Source organism: Octopus bimaculoides, chromosome 13 (genome assembly GCF_046866305.1).
Source record: "Octopus bimaculoides isolate indiv1 chromosome 13, ASM4686630v1, whole genome shotgun sequence".
NCBI lineage: Eukaryota > Metazoa > Mollusca > Cephalopoda > Octopoda > Octopodidae > Octopus > Octopus bimaculoides.
Window position 1 is genome coordinate 55,734,419 of NC_142940.1, and position 20,342 is coordinate 55,754,760.

General features: G+C 36.2%; 1 protein-coding gene across 3 annotated transcripts in view; it reads left to right on the forward strand.

Annotated features, from left to right (window-relative positions):
* Positions 1–20,342, forward strand: part of LOC106881562 (beta-1,3-galactosyltransferase 5) — a 95,077-nt gene that overhangs the window by 42,952 nt on the left and 31,783 nt on the right. The window contains exons 2-3 of one of the 3 annotated variants that reach the window (XR_016244088.1): positions 12,066–12,245; positions 17,399–17,457. The gene's annotated coding sequence lies outside the window, so the exon portion shown is untranslated. Of the gene's footprint in view, positions 1–12,065; positions 12,246–16,770; positions 16,888–17,398; positions 17,458–20,342 lie in introns of those variants that run through there. The other 2 variants (XR_016244087.1, XM_052972265.2) reach the window with 2 other exon arrangements.

Consider the following 20,342-nt stretch of genomic DNA (forward strand, 5'->3'; position numbering starts at 1 on the left):
CCTCTCCCGTACTCCCCCCTCTCTCACTCTTACTCTCTACACTCTTACTCTCCTACTCTCTACACTCTTACTCTCTCACCCTTACTCTCTCACTCTCTTCCCCTCTCTCTCACTCTCTTTCTCTTCCTTTCTTCTTCCCCCCATACCCCTCTTCCCTCTCTCTCACTCTCTTTCTCTTCCTCTCTTTCTCCCCCCATACCCACCTTCCCCCTCTCTCAATCCCCCTTCCCTCTCTTATACCCACCCTCTCTCCTCTCTTCCTCTCCCCTCCCATACCCATCTTCCCCCTCTCTTACATCCACCTTCCCCTTCTCCCTCCTCGTCAACACCCCCTCATAAGCTCATCCCACCACACCCTAACACACTCCTACTCTACCTTCCCACTCCACCCCATCCAATTCCTTACACCCACCACCCACCCCTACCCACATACCCCACCCTACCCACATACCCCACCCTACCCACATACCCCTACCTCTACCCCACACTCCACCCATGCCTTCCCCACCTCCCAACACCCTCACATCACACCACACCAATACCCTCGCATCACACCACGCACACCACACCAATACCCTCGCATCACACCACGCACACACTACAACTGACCAACTACTTTCTCCCTTTCTCCCTTCCCCCATTTTCACACTACATACGTCAAGATCACCAGCAGTCTACCTCCCACACACAGCCCCTCGTTCCCGATCACCGTTTGTTATCTCCCCCTTTCTTAGCTCTCCTGAAATAAGAATTTCTAACTTCCGGTCAGTCATTGTTATGATCGGCCATTATTATGATTGACCGTTGACTGAACACTATTCAATTTTTTTTCTCCGTGTTTTTCTCCTTGTCTCCGTATTCTTTCTGTTGAAGAGCGTAGCTCGAAACGTCAAAGACTTTCCGTATTCCCGAGCGTCATACTAATATATACTTTTGTTATTTACACCACCTGTCCTCGTCTGTTGTTATTTTTTGTATATTCTCCCATATATATATATATATATATATATATATATATATATATATATATATATATATATATCTCACTGTATCGACCTGGCTATCGGATGTTGCTATACACCACTGGTCATGATACGCTTCCTCATATTGTTGCCAATGTGCTGATTGGGTAGGCAGGCCTACATTCCCCACTGAATGGAACCCATCTGCAGCTGAGTGGACTGGAGCATTGTGAAATGAAGTGTTTTGCTCAAGGATACAATGCGACTCTGGGGGAGTTTCGTTTGCTGATGGTACTTCTACGCATTTTAGTACTATGCGTCTATGAGGGATGCTTTCTCGGGACATTGTAGCTTTCTTACAGTAAATCCAAATTAAGGCAGATATACAGATTACTCTTCACGCACATTTACACACACACACACACACACACACAAATACACCCCCGCATACAAACACACATCTCTCATATACATACACATTAGGAGGTAGAGGGCAGACAGTAAATTAAACATTAATTTGGCAGACCTCGACCTACAACAGCCATAACTGATCTCCGTACCTTTTACAATATAATTACTTTTGTTTTATTAGCCAACAGTTTCTACACACACACACACACGTGAGCACGTACACTAAACGTTTCGTCTGATTTATTAGATTCTGAATAATGAGAAAATAAGGTTGCTTTTTTAAAGATTTTCTTTGTATATCTTTTATTTTATGGTCATCTCGTTTTTTATAATTTGTTTTTTTTTTTGTTTTTCTTTTCTGTTCTTTTCTTTTGCCGTCGTATATTTGTCAAAATCTCTAAATGAAATCTCTCTCCATACAATAATCATTACCATCTCATACAATGTAATCGTGCTGTGTTAAAACCTGTTTCATTTGTTGACTTAAACCTTTCTTATTTTCCCTATTGTAACAGCTGCACATTCTTATGGCAATTTTCGATTTCACTGGCATCGACATGAATATCGCATTAAATCTGAAGCCTTTTCTTTAAATTTCATTTATCCTGTTAAATTTCCAATTTCACTATATTCCTGTTTATACTTCCTATTCTTCCACCGCTGCAAAACCAAAACAAAAGACAAAAAAATCTTTATCTTGGCAGTTCAGTAAAAGAGACCGATAGAATAAGTCTCTGACTTTACAAAAACATTTAAATAAGCACTAGGGTTGATTTGTTTGACTAAAATCCTTAAAGGGTGTGCCCCAGCATGGCCACAGTCCAATGACTGAAACAAGTAAAAGAATAAAAGATCGTTTATTTTTTACTTGTTTCAGTCATTGGACTGCGGCCATGCTGGGGTACAAATCAAACCTAGTACTTATTCTAATGAATGCACGTGTGGCTTAGTGGTTAGGGCGTTCGGCCTATGGTCGTTAGGTCGTGAGTTCGATTCCTGGTAACGCATTGTTTCCTTGAACAAGAAACTTTAATTTGCGTTGTCCCAGTTCATTCAGATGGTAAAAAATGAATTATACCTGTAATTCAAAGGGGACCAGCCTCGTCACATTGGGTGTCACGCTGAATCTCCTTGAGAACTATATTAAGAGTGTGTGTGTATCTGTGGAGTGCTCAGCCAATTGCACGTTAATTTCACGAGCAGGCTGTTCCATTGATCGGATCACCTGCAACACTCGTCGTTGTAACTAATGGAGTATCAGTTCCACATGTATTTTGTCAGTCTCTTCTGCTGAATCTTCAGGTGACCAGGGCTGTTGCCAAGCGGTGGTGAGGGAGAAACACAAAGATGTGCATACACATACATGTATACGTACATATTTACAGGCACACACATACATACATGTACATATATTTGCTTATCTCAGCCTAACGAATATATGTTAGGCCTAATGAGCTACGCTTATTATACGATGGAGCTGACTCAAACTGTTATCAAATTATAAAGTGTGTCTGTGTGCGTCTCTCTCTGTGTATGTGTGTGTATGTGTGTGTGTGAGTGAGTGAGTGAGTGAGTGTGTATCGTCAGTAAATCATAAATCCGAAAGAGAAGCACACTCTAAGTTATAGTGGAGGGAGAAAACACCTCGTGTCTAATTGTTGAGTACACAGACAAAGGAGAGGGATTAAGCGTAAGGAATCGTCTCCCTTAGACATTTCGTAGTCGATGTAGTTTGCTTGTGGGCTCCAGGACTTCAGTAGGAATTTCCTTAAGTGTAAGCAGGTTCTGAAGACTTCCGTCCTGGAATTTAAGATGCTCTCCGATTGCAACGCTTATTCCCGTTGATGTAGTATCTTCCATGAGATTACGTGTGGAGTCACTTCGTCCTTCAAGCGCCACACATGACTGACCAAAGACGTCTCTCCGGGATCCTGAACGGAGATCTGTGATTGGAGAGGCGTTGCTTGAAAGTGTTTTCGAAACATCTGATGTATCTTTGTATACCGCTGCTGGCGATGCTGCTTCTGTTGATGTTGACGCTGCTACTTCCGCTGGTGTTGGCGTCGTTAACGCTGGCATAGGGGACAATCGTCGGACCAAATCAGAACTCATTTTCCCAAGGTGCCATAGTGCAGAGGGACTAAACCTGAAATCAAACGATTGCGAACTGAGATTTTTAACTGCATAGCTACATCTGCACCTATAAAGAAAATTATCCCTTCATAGTCAGACTTCCATTTATAGGAACCTCATTATTTTCAAACTATTTCTTTTCTTTCAGCTTTCCCCATAATTTATGTATTCCTTTGAACGCTTTCTGTTGCCACAGATGGCTTCCAGTTTTGACACGGACACTTTTGCTATCCTACCATCTTTTGTTTTATTAACGCCCTTCTGCAGGCGATATTGAGATAATATCAATGATAAACAGTATTTTATATATGTGAGTGTGCGTGTGCGTGTGTGCGTGTGTGCGCGCGTGTAGGAGTGGCTGTGTGGTAAGAAGCTTGCTTCCCAACCACGGGTTCAGTCCCACTGCGTGGTCCCTTGGGCAAGTGTCTTCTACTATAGCGTCTGACCGACTAATGCTTTGTGAGTGGATTTGGTAGACGGAAACTGAAAGAAGCTCGTCAGGCGCAGGAGTGGCTGTGTGGTAAGTAGCTTGCTTACCAACCATATGGGTCCAGGCTCAGTCTTACTGAGTGGCATCTTGGGCAAGTATCTTCTACTCTAGCCTCAGGATGACGAAAGCCTTGTGAGTGGATTTGGCAGGCAGAAACTGAAAGAAACCCATCGTGTGTACGTATGTGTAAGTGTGTGTGTGCGCGCGCGCCTATCACTGCTTCAGAACTTCTGTTTGTGTGGTGCTCCAGGTCGTACTCCAGCATGGCCGCAGTCAAATGACTGAAACAAGTAAATGAATAAAAGAATATATTGGTTAGACTGAGCAGGAAACGTAAGGCCTGTAGTTACTTCATGCTGTCTTCAGCTGGATTTTAAGGAATAATTGGATGGGTTTATAGCCCATGTTGTTGTCAAACATTGGCAGAGAGAGCAAGAAAGAAGCTTGGGTTAAGATGTGCTGGTGTCGCTAGAGTTTGTACTTTGTAGTGTAGCGTTTGTGTTTGTTCACGCCCTCCGCTGAATACAGCACAACACACATCAAACATACATAAACAAACAGGAAAAACAACATAGAGAGCAAGATACATGAAAAAGATTAGGACATTGGGAATTTAATGAATTCAAGTAATCCTTGAAAGATTTCCCTTCACTTCGTTTCCAACTGCTTGATGTTTTTTTTAAATTTCGTTTTTGTCGCTCCTCAAGTAATCTTGACTGACAAGCTTTGCTAGTGTGTGAAAGTCGAAATATGAGTGACACTGGACTCATATATATATATATGTGTGTGTGTGTGTGTGTGTGTGTGTGTATTATATATGTATGTATGTGTGTGTGTATATATATATATATATATATATATATATATATATATATATATATATATATATATATATACAGATATACATATATATATATATATATACATAAAGTAGTTGTATGCTGTCAACTTAATGTGACAGTCCCATGAATGGGAATAATACTACTGCTATTTAGCCCTAGGAAGCAGCACCGTTTCCTGTCGGCCTTGACACATTTCTTGTGTCGCACCCCCTTGTAAACATAAGGACACAGGAAATGTGTCAAGGCCGACAGGAAACGATGCTGCTTCCTAGGGCTAAATAGCAGTAGTATTATTCCCTTCATGGGACTGTCACATTAAGTTGACAGCATACAACTACTTTATCGCATCACTACTGCATAAATCTCGCTGAGAGATTTAGAAAAGTATTATATATATATATATATATATATATATATATATATGTATATATATATATATATATATATATATATATATATATATATATATATATATATATATATATATATATATATATATGCCTCTCCCCTTCACTACTATTTCTCTCTCTCTCTCTCTCTCTTTCTCCCTGTCTCTCGTTGCTCACCTATGTTCAACTTCCTCCCCCTTTTTTCTCTCTCTGCCACTCTGTCTCCTTGCCCCTCGCTGGTCACATGTGACCGGCTACTACTTCCTTTCTTCTCTTAGCCACTTCCAAGATAGCACGAACTTTCTTCTCTCTCCAGTTCGTCACATCACAGTGTTTAGTATACAGATATTTGTTCCCGTCTGGCCTACAGCCCTTCTTGTTTATTTTCTCTGTTTCGTTTTCCTGTCGTGTTTTCTGTTTGCCACGTAATTCCTCCGCATTACAAATTTAATTTAATTTAATTTGTTTCCGCGGGAAGAACTATTCTCACCATGCGTCTTGCCCTAATTCTTCGAAACGCTTAATTTAGAATAGGGGCAGCTGATGAAGGAAATGTTCTCTATGTGGCCTGTTTGTTTTCTGCGTCCTGTTTATGTTCTGTTTTTCATTTTGTCCACGTTTTTTTGTGACGTCCTGTACCCAGATATGCATCTATATATACATGTAGATGTAGGTATGTACATACATGTACGTAAATATGTATATACTCACATATTATTTTTATTATATATATATTGTGAAGGCGCATGGCTCAGTGAGATTTAATGATTTGCTCAAGAACACAACACACCACCTATTCTAGGAATTGAAAGTATGATTTCACGATAGTCAGTGCAATGCCGTATTCGCTGGGCCATGCATCCTCGACAGTAGTATAATAGTGAGCTAGAAAAGTTGGGATGGACAAAGTCAAATGATCAATCAGTACTTGAAACTATTGGTAAATGATTGTTCTTTTTGGATGAAGATGGGCCAACTGTTATCTGAAGTTTAAAGTTAAGTTTAGGTTAACTTACTAAATGTATTGAACTAAAGCTAGGTTATGCAGTTAATGGAGACTAATTTTAGCTGTGATATGTAATCAACATGAATTAATTGATACTAGTTGTATGATCAATATCGTTGATTGATGTTCGACTGACAAACTGACAAACTGGACTGCTTCTGATAAATTGATTTTTTGTTGTTTTTTATTCATTTGCCTAGTTATTTATTTTTTTTTTCCTTTTGAGATTTCACTCCATGATAATATAAAAGGATTGGATGGATCTTTTTTAAAACGGGGGCCACATTTTTCATTAACGTTTTACGTAGTGTTTTTGGTACCGAAAGACTTTCAAACTTCGTATACTTATCTATTTTGTGTTATAGAACAGAAAAATATTTTTGTATTCGAATTTATTTCATGTAAAAAATTGTCTTATTTCGATAATTTCAACCAATCACTGACGTCCATTCAGCCGATATACATTAAGTGCCGACTACATAAACAAACGATTCTTCGTTTTATTTGCTTTTTTCATTTTAAATTTGATTTAACCCTAACCCTAACACTAACCCTAGGGTTAGGGTTAATTGTTTCAGAATCGTTTGTTTATGTAGTCGGTACTTAATGTATATCGGCTGAATGGACGTCAGTGATTGGTTGAAATTACAGAAATACGACAACTTTAACATGGAATAATTTATGGATTTCTTTTTTTTTTTTAGAAGACTAAGAGAAAAAGATGTTTTATATGACACATTCTACCAGTGTTCCAAGTTTCAAAGTGTTTCGTTAATGAAAAATGTGGCCCCCGTTTTAAAAAAGATCCGATTGGATCTCAGTCAACCACTGTAATTGTATCAACAGCTGTTACTTTCACTGTTTAGTTTTGTATATCACTTGTTGATTTATAAATGATGAAAATACTTTTATATAACTTGATAGTGGGAATAATACAATAGGAATAGGTGCAGGCAATAAAATGTTCAGAATCTGTTAAAATAATCCTTAATCTGATAACAGAGGTATATCAGTAGCATGCTTAAGGCAGCAAGATAGTAGAATTATCAACAAGTCAGACAAAATGCTTAGTTGCATTTCTTCCACTTCTATAGGTCCAAGGTTCAAATTCTGCTGAGGTCAACTTTGCCTTTCATTCTTTCAAGAGTCAATAGAATAAGTACCGGTTGAACACTGGAATCGGCTTAAACTCTCCCTTAAAATTGCTGGTCTTGTGCAAAATATTTGAAAACCATATTATAAGTATACTTACTTAACACTATTTCTTTTATATCCTGCCACAGGTTAGTATATATAAAATTAGACAGCAGAAGTTTAATCAATGTGTTCACACGACATACTTTGCAAGACTACCAAAGCACTCCAACCACTACTTTTTATAATAGTTCAGCGAGTCCATTCTTCCAATCCCCCAATGGTGTCAATGACTCTCGCCACAACAGTTTCATTCATTTTTATCACAACGTAGCAAGGCAAAAGTTAAAAATTCATTGGCCCACTATCAAAAATTAAAGGCAAATTTTTGACGATACACTGTCAAATGCACGTACAAAATATGTTCTTTTTTTTTTTTTTTTTTTTTTTTAAAGTTTCAGCTTAGAGCTGCGGCCATGCTGATGCACTATTTTAAAAAGTAAATAATAGGCATTTGATGAAATACAATCAGTGAATTTCCTTTGTCTTTCATAAGTTGTAGAAAGAATATCTTATTGATGGAATTGTGCTTGACTCGGATTCTAAATTCTCAACAGCTTATATGGTTGATTTTTGTTCTTATAATTTTAACAGCAGAAATATGCAGCTGTTAAGCCAAGTCATATTTGCTCAGTTTTAGTTAACAGAAATTGTTGCGACCAGATTTTCTCCCTCTTTTCCTAACTGCAATTCTAAAACAAAATAATAATAAAGATAAAGAATTGCTACTTGTTCCTTAAAATTAGATTCAAGAGTAGGGCTCACTAGACAACACTGTCAACATTGAACAGACACTAGTTTTATCAACACGCACACATATACATACATATACGTATGCATGTATGTATGTATGTTTGTATGTGTATATATATATATATATATATATATATAAAATACAAAATGGGACATACATATACATACATACATATATATATGTGTGTATATGTATATATATGTATTATATATATAATATATATGTATGTATATATATATAATTATATATATATATGTGTGTGTGTGTGTATATGTATGTGTGTGTGTGTGTATATATATATATATATATATATATATATATATATATACACACACACACACATATCTCCCATATATATATATATATATATATATATATATATATATATTACAGGCTTCCACACAATTTCCGCCTACCAAATTCACTCACAAGATATTGCTCAACGCAAAGCTAAAATTGAAACCACTTACCAAAGGTGCCATGCTGTGGGACTGAACTCATAACCATATGGTAGCAAAACAAGCTTCTCAAAACTATGCTCACAGTTTCCAAATCTATTACCGAAAGCAGTTGGCTGCCCCTATTTTTGTTCCACTGCAGACAGACAAAAGACTCAGCAGATATGTTATTTGATTCTTGAAATTTCCTTCTGCTGTTTTCATTGCTTAATTTCGAATTAGTCGTGATGAAAATAAATGATAAAAATATTTTTATATAACATGATATGGCAGCCATGAAAATGACATTTAATTCTGGCTGGATTTTTTACAAAACTGAATGAAGCAGGCATGGCTGAATGGTAAGAAGCTTACTTCCCAACCACATGGTCACGGGTTCAGTCCCACTGTGTGGCACCTTAGGCAAGTGTCTTCTACTATAAGCCTTAGGCTGGCCAATCTTATGTGAGCGGATTTCATAGAAGGAAACTGAAAAAAGCCTGTTTGTATGTTTGTGTCTGTATTTGCCCCCCCCCCCTGCTTTGACAACTGGTGTTGGTGTGTTTTCATCACCATAACATAGCGATTCAACAAAAGAGACTAATGGAATAAACAGTAGGCTTTAAAAAGGGAAAATAGAATATAAGCACATAGGCAGCAAGCTGGCAGAGTGGTTAGCATGCCGGGCGAAATGCGTAGCAGTATTTCATCTGCCGTTATGTTCTGAGTTCAAATTCCACCAAGGTCGACTTTGCCTTTCATCCTTTCAGAGTCGATAAATTAAGTACCAGTTACGCACTGGAGTCGATGTAATCAACTTAATCTCCTTGTCTGTCCCCTCTATGTTTAGCCCCTTGTGAGCAATAAAGAAATAAGAATATAAGCATTAGGGTCAATTCATTCAACTAAAACAAATTCTTCAAAGTGGTGCCCCAGCATGACCATGGTCTAATGACTGAAACAAGTAAAAGATGAGAAATGATAAAAGATACATGTAAAAAAATGTGATGCTAAATCAGTCATGGGCAAACTGTGGCCCGTGGGACTTTTTGAATGGCTCATCTAACAGAAAATTACCTTAAGTGGTGCAGCCAACCTGATTATGATCCATGTCCACATAAAAAGCACCCACTACACTCTTGGAGTGATCGGTGTTAGGAAGGGCTTCCAGCTGCAGAAACCATGTCAAACCAGATTGGAACCTGGTGCAGCTCCCCCGCTTACCAGCTTTCAGTCAAACCATCCAACCCATGCCAGCATGGAAAATGGATGTTAAATGATGATGATGATGATGATGACGACGACGACGATGTTTCATGTGGCCCAATTCTTGAAGATGGTTACTCGCACCTGTGTTAAATAGCAGTGTAACACAATACAGAATGTGTAAGACACCTGCAGAGTTTGGTGAGAAATAAGATAAATGTTGTTTATTAGAGGCAAGATTATAAGGTTTCTTACATTGCAGCTGGATATATCAGAAGCATTAAATGAAATGTACAAAACAAACAACAGCAATTGTATGGATATATGACTTAAAAGATAACAAATATTTAGTTAAAATTTTTTATGTAATGACAGTGAAGAATATTTGTGTAAAAAAGAAATCCAAGAAGACAAAATCATCATCATCATCATCCTCATCATCGTTTAACGTCCGCTTTCCATGCTAGCATGGGTTGGACGATTTGATTGAGGACTGGTTAAACTAGATGGCTACACCAGGCTCCAATCTGATTTGGCAGAGTTTCTACAGCTGGATGCCCTTCCTAACGCCAACCACTCCGAGAGTGTAGTGGGTCGGTACAAAGGCCAGTCAGGTGGTACTGGCAACGGCCACGCTCAAAATGGTGTATTTTTACGTGCCACCTGCACAAGAGTCAGTCCAGCGGCACTGGCACGATCTTGCTTCAGATGATTATAATTATGTGGTGGTCTTGCAAAAGTTATTCCATATCAAATATATTCAATTATAGAAATCTCTCTCTTTCTGTCTCTCCCTTTCTCTCTCTCTCTCTCTCTCTCTCTCTCTCTCTCTGTCACTCCCTCACTCTCTTCTACTCTCTCTCCGTCTCTCCCTTCATCTACTCCTCTCTCTCCTGTGCTCTGCCTTCCTTTCCCTTCCCTCACCCTTCTTCCCTACCTTCTTTGTGTATTCCTTCTCTCTCACTTTCTCTACCATTTTGCATCCATTTCCCCCATACTGTCTTAGGTGGGATAGTTTTCATGCTACAACAACAGTTGCTACATCTGAATACCTTTACAGCTCCCCACTGATAACCGCCCAACCAGTGACTAAGGAGTAGAGTGGAGTCAATACTAATAAAAAAATTTTAATTAATTAAAAATTCCTTGGGTCACTACATCAAATATGTTAGTACCACGGCTTTTCTGTGCAACAGACGTCCTTGAATATCTTTGCCATCACCACAACCACCACCATTACCATCACCACCACAACCACCACCACCGCCATCACCACCACAACCACCATCCGAGCCAGTTTTTTGCCAACTAAGCAGCTTAAAGAAGCTGTGTTTAGAGACATGATATGGTGGAGGGGGAAAGAATGTCAAGTGAGTGTTTTGCACACTAAATACAAATATTGCAGAGTTACATATCTTTTATCTTTTACTTGTTTCAGTCATTGGGCTACAGCCATGCTGGAGCACCACCTTGAAGGGTCTGAACCAAACAAATCAACCCTTGTATTTAGTTTTTTTCATTAAGTCTGGTACATATCCTTTCAGTTTCTTTTGCTGAATCGCTAGGCTACAGAGATATAAACAAACCAACACTGGTTTTCAAGCAAGGTGGAAAACGAGGCAAAACCAAAAACCTATACACAAATGTATACACATATATATATATATATATATATATATATTGGGTCAAATCATCCAACCCATGCTAGCATGGAAAGCAGACGTTAAACGATGATGATGATATATATATATAAAGTTATGCTTAAAATTAAAGTTTAGATAGGAAACTTTAAAATGTAATATTCAAACCTTGTTTCGGGTATGTCCCTAGTAGTGTGCCATTTTGCTATTTGACTTCCAAAAAAGGCTGTAAAGCAGCTGAAACTGCTTGTGATATCAACAAAACGTTTGGTAAGGAAATGACCAGTGAGTGGTCAGCTCAAAAATGGTTCAAATGATTTCACAATGGAGATCTGAGCCTTGAAGATTGTGAGTGTAGTGGACGCCCATCTGTCATCAATGATGGTCAAAGACCATCATTGAGAAAGATCCACACAAAACCACTCAAAAACTGGCAAAAAAACTTCAAGTTAGCCAGAAAACTGCCTGCAACCATTTGCATGTGATGTACCACATCATTTCAATCTATAGTTCCATCATTGTTTTTACTTAAGTGTTCTTTTAACCTTTATTGACATAGATTTAACCTAATGAATTATTCTTTTATTCTATTAATTTACAGGTCTTGTCTCTGATGTCCATGATGAGCATATCTGGTCCATATACTTGAATTGTCTGACCTGCGTTAACTGGGAAATTTCAAACTTCTGTAATCCTTTTTCCTTCCATGCCTGGCCTTCTCAGTGGTATTCAAGCTATTTGGTAGCAACTCATATTCCGTAATGTTCACATATCTTCCAATGTAAGTATTAGCCTACTTTGCCACACTCATATTGTTGTTGTTATTACTATTATCATTACTTAAGGTAGCAAACTGGCAAAATGCTTAGCAGTATTTTGCCTATTGCTATGTTCTGAGTTCAAGTTCCACCAAGGTCAACTTTGCTTTCATCCTTTTGGGGTCGATAAAGTAAGTAACAGTTTCATCTCCTCACTCCAAAATTGCTGCCTCTGTGGCAAAATTTGAAACCATTATTATTATTATTATTATTATTATTATTATTATCATTATTATCATTGTTATTATTATCATTATTATTATTGTTATTATTATTATTATTATTATTATTATTATTATTATTATTATTATTATTCAGTAGTTTTATTTTTATAACGTGCTTTCACTTCACTACCGAGCGCAGCTCTGTGCGCCTTGGGTATGTGCTGTGGTTTGCTGTGGTGCTCTTATGTTTACTGTATTGAAAGTGTTTTGCGTAGAATGTGTGCAGTACCCAGTAGTGCAATTTTCTGTATGTTATATATATTTGTAAGTCCTGGTGTTTTTGTTATGTATTTGTCTGAATATTTTTTTATTATACCTAAGGCACCTACTATGATAGGAATTGTTTCTGTTTTTAGATTCCACATTCGAGTTATCTCTATTTCCAGGTCTTTGTATTTTGAAAGTTTTTCCATTTCTTTTAGAGAAACGTTGTCATCTGCTGGTATTGAAACATCAATTAGAAGGCATTTTTTTCCTTCATGATCTTTGACAACTATATCTGGTCTATTTGCCTTAATTTCTCTATCTGTGTGTATTGGCATATCCCAGAGTATGGTTGCTTTCTCGTTTTCTGTGACCTTTTCTGGCGTGTGTTTATACCATCTTTTTTCTGTTGCTATTCCATAATGTTGGCATAGCTTCCAGTGTATATAGGTCCCAGCTCTGTCGTGTCTGTGAATATATTCCTTCTTAGCCAGGACTGGGCAGCCAGAGATAATATGATTTATTGTTTCTTGTCGATCTCCACATATTCTACAGTTACTTGTTATATTTCTTTTCATTATGTGTTTTTGGTAATTTCTGGTGGGGAGGCTTTGGTCTTGTGCAGCAATTAAAAATCCTTCAGTCTCTGCTTTGAGTCCTGAGCTTCTCAGCCATTGCTGGGATTTTTCTCTGTCTATTTCTTTCGCATTTAGTTTAGCCCAGTATTTACCATGTAGGGGCTTTTCTTGCCATCGTTTTATCATGGTCCGTTGCTGTTCTAGTTTTAGTTTGGATTTCATTTGTTTTATAGCTTTTGTTGTTTCTTCTTCTTCTTCTTCGTATTTGTTAGGTAGATTGATTTCTTGTTTGTATTTGTCAGCTTCCTTAAATACTGAAAACAGTTTTTTGTTTTGCTCGTGTTTTGTGGCGATTTGTATTAGTTTCCCTTGCTTCTGGAGTAGGTATTTTTGCAGTCCTATGGTGGTTATTTTATAATAGTTTTCTAGATGTATAAGACCCCTGCCACCTTCTGTGCATTGTATATATAGCCTTTCTATGTCAGATTTTGGGTGGTGCATCCTATATCCTGTCATTATTTTTCTTGTTTTCCTGTCTATTTTACATAGTTCGTTTAGTGTCCAGTTAAGGATGTTGTAGCTGTAGCTTATAACTGGGACAGCTAAAGTGTTGATACCCATTATCTTGTTTTTAGCATTGAGCTCTGTTTTTAGTATTGATCTAACTCGTCTGTAGTACTCTTTCTTTATTTTTTCTTTCATTTGTGTATGTTGTATCCTATCTAGTTCATTGACTCCTAAATACTTATATGGTTGGCTTTCGTCTAGTTCTCTTATTTCATTGGCTTTATCTAGTGTTATATTGCTACTTTTAACTAATTTTCCTCTTTTCAGGGTTGCTTTGGCACATTTTTCTAATCCGAATTTCATTTCTATTTCCTTGGTAAAGCCGTGTACTGTCTGTAGTAGTGTTTCTAGCTCTTTGTCGTTTTTTGCATATAATTTTAGGTCATCCATATATAGAAGGTGGCTGACTGTTTTTCTATAGCATTTGTAACCACATCCAGTTCTATTTAGCAATTCTGTTAAAGGTGTGAGTGCCAGGCAGAACAGGAGTGGAGAGAGCGTATCTCCCTGGAATATTCCTCTTCTAATGGGGATGGCTTTCGTTTTCACAAGTCCCTCTTTTGTTTGGAGCTGTAGCACTGTCTGCCATTTGTTCATTGAGTGCTCTATGTATTTTATGATAATTGGTGCCACCTTGTTTATGGCTAGTGTTTCCAGAATCCACGTGTGGGGAACACTGTCGAAAGCCTTTTGGTAGTCCACCCAGGCCATACTGAGGCCTTTCTTCTTTCTGCGGCTGTCTTCAGTTATGGCTTTATTGATCAATAATTGATCTTTACAGCCGTATGAGCCCTTGCAGCATCCCTTCTGCTCTTCTGGAAACAGGTTGTTATTTTCCAGGTGTTTACTCACTCTCTGCGATATTATTATTATTATTATTGTTATTATTATTATTATTATTATTATTATTATTATTATTATTATTATTATTAAGGCAATGAGCTGGTAGAATTGTTAGCACGCTGGACAAAATGCTTAACAGTGTTTTGTCTGTCTTCGCATTCTGAGTTCAAGTTCTGATGGGATCAAGTTCAAATTCTTCCAAAAGTAAATTTTACTTTTCTTCTGTTTAAGGTCGATAAAATAAGTACCAGTTCAACAGTGGGATAAATTTAATTGTTAAGCTTCCACCCAACATAATTTCTTGGCTTTCTGTCTAGTGTAGAAAAGAAAACGTTGTTGTTATTGTTGTTGGTGACGGTGGTGATCATGATGATGGAAGGGCAGAATCAATAAAGGCACAACCAGTATATATATATATATATATATATTATAATAGCCTATTATTGAGCTGGATGTTAGTGTAACATGTATGCAAAGTTTTGTGAATATTGGTTCACTGGTTTAGGTACTAAGATAGCTAGAGATAGACAGACCAATAGAAATTGCCATTTATATATTAGATTTATGTATGTGTGTATGCATGTGTGTGTGTATATATATATATATATATATATATATATACATATATATATATATATATATATATATATATATATATATATATATATATATATATATATATATACATACACACACAGAGACATACATGTATATATATGTATGTATGCATGTAAGTAGGCGTATATATGTGTGTGTGTATAATATATATACACACACATATATATATATTATAATAGCCTATTATTGAGCTGGATGTTAGTGTACATGTGGCACCAGCCCAATAAAATAATAAACTTTATATTTACTAAACTAAAACACACAGTAAATTATTATTAATCAATATTGTACAAACATAAAAAGCAAAAGCAAATACATACGAATGTAAAAAGACAGACAAAGCCTTAACAAAAAATTTCAATTGAGATCTCATAGAACAACTGATCCATGTAAACTCTATGTGACATTCAAGGATCATAATAAAAATTTAATAACTAACCTTAAACAGGTGCTGGCATGGCTGTGTGATAAGAAGTTTGCTTGCCAACCATATGGTTCCTGCTACAGAATCACTGCACAGAACCTTGGACAAATGTCTTATACTATAGCCTCAGGCTGATCAAAGCTTTGTCAGTTAATTTAGTAGACAGAAACTGAGCCCATTGTATATATATATATATGTATATATATATATATATATCATATCAACATCATGATATATATATATATATGTATATAGATCGCTGACCACTACATTTATATTTTTTTTCTCCTTGTTTCTGTCCTTATTTCTTTCTGTGTTCCTTTCAGTTGAAGAGCGTAGGCTCGAAACGTCAAAGACTTTCTCTTATACATCCATTTGTTGTTTACACCACCTGTCTTCGTCTGTTGTTTTTTCGTAAATTCTCCCATATATATATATATATATATATATATATGTATATGTATGTGTGTGTATATGTATGTATGTATGTATATCAGGCATGGCTGTATGGTAAGAAGCATGCTTCCCAACCACATGGTTCTGGGTTCAGTCCCACTGTGTGGCACCTTGGACAAGTGTCTTCTACTATAGCCTCAGGTCAACTAAAGCCTTGTGAGTGGATTTGGTAGAGGGAAACTGAAAGAAGCCTGTCATATATATATATATATATATATATATATATATATATATATATATATATATATATATATATATATATATATATATATGTATGTATGTATATGTATGTATGTATTTGTGTGTCTGTATTTGTCCCCCCGACTACCACTTGACAACAAGTGTTGGTGTGTTTATGTCCCTGTAACTTAGCAGTTCAGCAAAAGAAACCAATAGAATAAGTACCTAACTTACAAAGAATAAGTCCTGGGGTCGATTTGTTTGACTAAAAGGCAGTGCTCCAGCATGGCCACAGTTAAATGACCAAAACCAGTAAATGAATAAAAGAATATACATATGAAAGAATATTTATATATATATATATATTTCTTTTTTTTTCTTTTATTTCTTTCAGTCATTTGACTGCGGCCATGTAGGAGCACCGCCTTTAGTTGAGCAAATCAACCCTAGGACTTATTCCTTGTAAGCCCAGTACTTATTCTATCGGTCACTCTTGCCAAACCGCTAAGTTACAGGGACGTAAACACACCAGCATCAGCAGTCAAGCGATGCCGTGGGGGACAAACACAGACACATATACATATATATGTGTGTGTGTGTGTGTGTGTGTGTGTGTGTGTGTGTGTGTGTGTGTATATATGACAAGCTTCTTTCAGTTTCCGTCTACCAAATCCACTCACAAGGCTTTGGTTGGCCTGAGCCTATAGTAGAAGACACTTGCCCAAGGTGCCATGCAGTGGGACTGAACCCGGAACCATGTGGTTGGTAATCAAGCTACTTACCACACACCCACACAGGAAAAAATATAGGCAAATTTGTTGTTGAAAATGCATCTAAATTTGAGAAAACTTGTAATTGTTTTTAAATAAATTTATTTACATATTTACCAAATTAGTTTCAACAATATTTTTTTGTTTATCAACAGTAAAAATTTAGAATTTGAAACTTTTAAACATTCTTTTGTAATTCATAATTCTAAATTTTTACCATCAATAAACAAAAAATATGTTTTTCTACTCTAGGTACAAGGCCCGAAATTTTTGGGGAGGGGCCCAGTCGATTAGATCGATCCCAGTACACAACTAGGTAACTTTTTTTTCTTCAAAACCGGTCAAATTTTATGCTGATAGAATATTTAAATTGCCTGATAGATGGCAAAGGTTGTTAATAATAATAGAAATTATTCATTGAATAAAACCTATTGAAAGGTCAATTATTCATATCCCTTTTTGTATATTAAAAAACGCTCAGAACTTTCCAGACAACCTAATAAATTATCAATTAGTATTTTCAAAAGACAGAAGCTAAAATTAACAATAAACACAAACCTGAAAATTATATATATTCTGTATTTAACATTAAATATGAAAACTGGCAAATGCTATGTCTACCAAAATCCAAATAATGCAACAATACTCAAACACTCGCCAACAGTTATAAATCACATTACAGATAAAATTAATGATTGTGCAGTTTATGTATCATCAACTATGGAAATATTCAATTAATTTAGCCCATGCTACAAAAATTTTGAGGAAGAAGTGATTTTAATGATAAACTGAAATATATAGAAACAGCCCACACCAAAAAAGAAAAACAGAGATAGAAAATAATAGGGTCCAGTCCATTTTGCTGGATAATTGAAAGTACAAATATTGAAACAAACTTTCTAACATTGACATACACACCTTTCTCCACTTTAGATTTGTATCATGAAACTGTTAATAAAAATTGAATCAAAGCTGGCTACAGCTGTTTGTGAAGTATGGAATAACAAATCTCCAGCCTTAATCAAGAGCCATGAAACAAAATGCAACCAACACAAAGTGAATACACCTGTAGACAAAAATCTATTTTTCCCTTAACAAAAACTACTTGTTTAATCCTTTAGCCCTCAGATTACTCTGCAATATTTATTTATTCACATTGTTTTGAATTAACCATGTATTATCTTGTGGTTTCAAGATTTCAATGATGTGAATACTTATTATTAAACTAACATTGTAAGGCATTAGAGGTCGTATCTGACTAGTTTAAACATAAAACAGGTAAAATATATTTGATACAAAGTTTAAATGCTTAAAGGGTTAATGAGCTTGTGCATAAAACTGACATGGACAATTGACAGGACAGAAAGAACATCAGCTTAACTGAAATTACCTGCAAAAATCTCAGAAGCAACTCCATTAACACTGTTCATCAATATCTGTAACATTAGAAAAGAAACATAAAGACAGAAATCTTTCAAATATATTCTTGTATAGGTTGCATTCAGATTATAAAGAGGTTACATATGTCATTTACAATCAAAGTTGGGGCTGTGAAATCTGATACTCAAAACTTATGTCTTTGGTATGTGTGACTTGATAATGCAATTAATATAGAAGGAAGAAGGCACCTATCTCCACTACAGTTGCTTCTTCTTAAATTGTGTTACATTCTTCCTGTCCATGAATGAATTTTATGTGTGAGACACATGCGTTTGGGCTGGCAAATGAAATGGATAAGTGACAGGACCATTATTATAAAAAATTTACCATCCAAGGAAATAAGAATTTGTATAAACTCTGAGTTGCAACACGAAAAGTATCAACTGCATAAAACACACACACACACCTGCACATGCTTACATTGTTTGCACACACACACATGAATGTATATGTGTGTGTGTGTGTATGTGTTTATATATTCATGAACACTCATGTGCAATCATCAGGGTTGTTTTCATTGTCACTATGGTTAATGAAGATTAGTTGACACAGCACTGTCACATCTACATATTTACTAATTAGAAATTCTTTACGAATTATTTCATGTAATATTTTCTCTCAAATGTATTTTATTTACGATAAACTGTCTTATGTTTTGACACTATACACTAAATATTTAATTTAGAGAATTCTATCATATTCAATCCACTTTCTGTATTTGCAGGCTAAAAGTCTTCTCCTATTTTTATTTCTTGTTCAACATCATACTTTTTACTGACTCCATTTCTTTCTTCTAATGAAAGCATATTATTTAAGCATAATATTATTTCAACACTGGCATGGCAGTGCAATTTAGAAGTTCTCTTTGAAACTTTGTGGTTAGTAATTCAGTCCCACTACATACATGTTGTTGGCTAATATCCTATATTATAGCCTTAGGTTGACCAATACTTTGTGAGTGAAATTGGTAGACAGAAAATTAAGCCTGTCGTGTTTGTATGTATTTATACTGTGTGTGTGTCTGTTTGTGTGAGTGATTGCATGTTTTCCCCTTTCCATACGTGTGTTAAGAAGGTACTGAAAAGTTCCTGGCTTTAAGGGTGACACAAAAAAACCTGCTTGGAGGCCCACCCTTCCAAATTCTTTTACAGGGCTTAGAAAGACTGAGTGACTGTTGCAATAAGTATGTGAATCTGAGAGGGGAATATGTTGAACAAAATCATAATTAACTGATCCTCTTGTATTTTCTATTACCCAAAGCCAGGAACTTTCAACACCACCTCATAAACAAAACAACAGCATTGCTATGAAATACAGGCAATGTTATATGTTTTCGGTCAACTGTACAGGATTCTTGCCATGCTGGACAAACAAAACAGCTCATAACTATGATTAGCCTGTCGTTTGTTCAACAGAGAACATCTCCTTGTTCCCAAGCAGATAAGGGATGGAGATAAGAGTATTCAGCTATAGAAAATCAACAAAGTCTACCTGAATCACAATAATGACTGTAGTTATGTTTTAACATGCATGAAAAGTTTGTGTTTTAAATAACACTATGTCTGTGGGAAATTCGTTTGCAATATTCCCAAATTTTATCATGAATTGAGAATCTTCTCACACCAACAATTTAACACATAAAAATTTAGTTTTATGTGAAATAGAAAATAAAAAAACGTTTTAACTATTTCCATCTAAGAGTCTTTATGCAGGGTTTTGCAGATAATTTGAGACAATTTTTACAGTGCATAAAGCT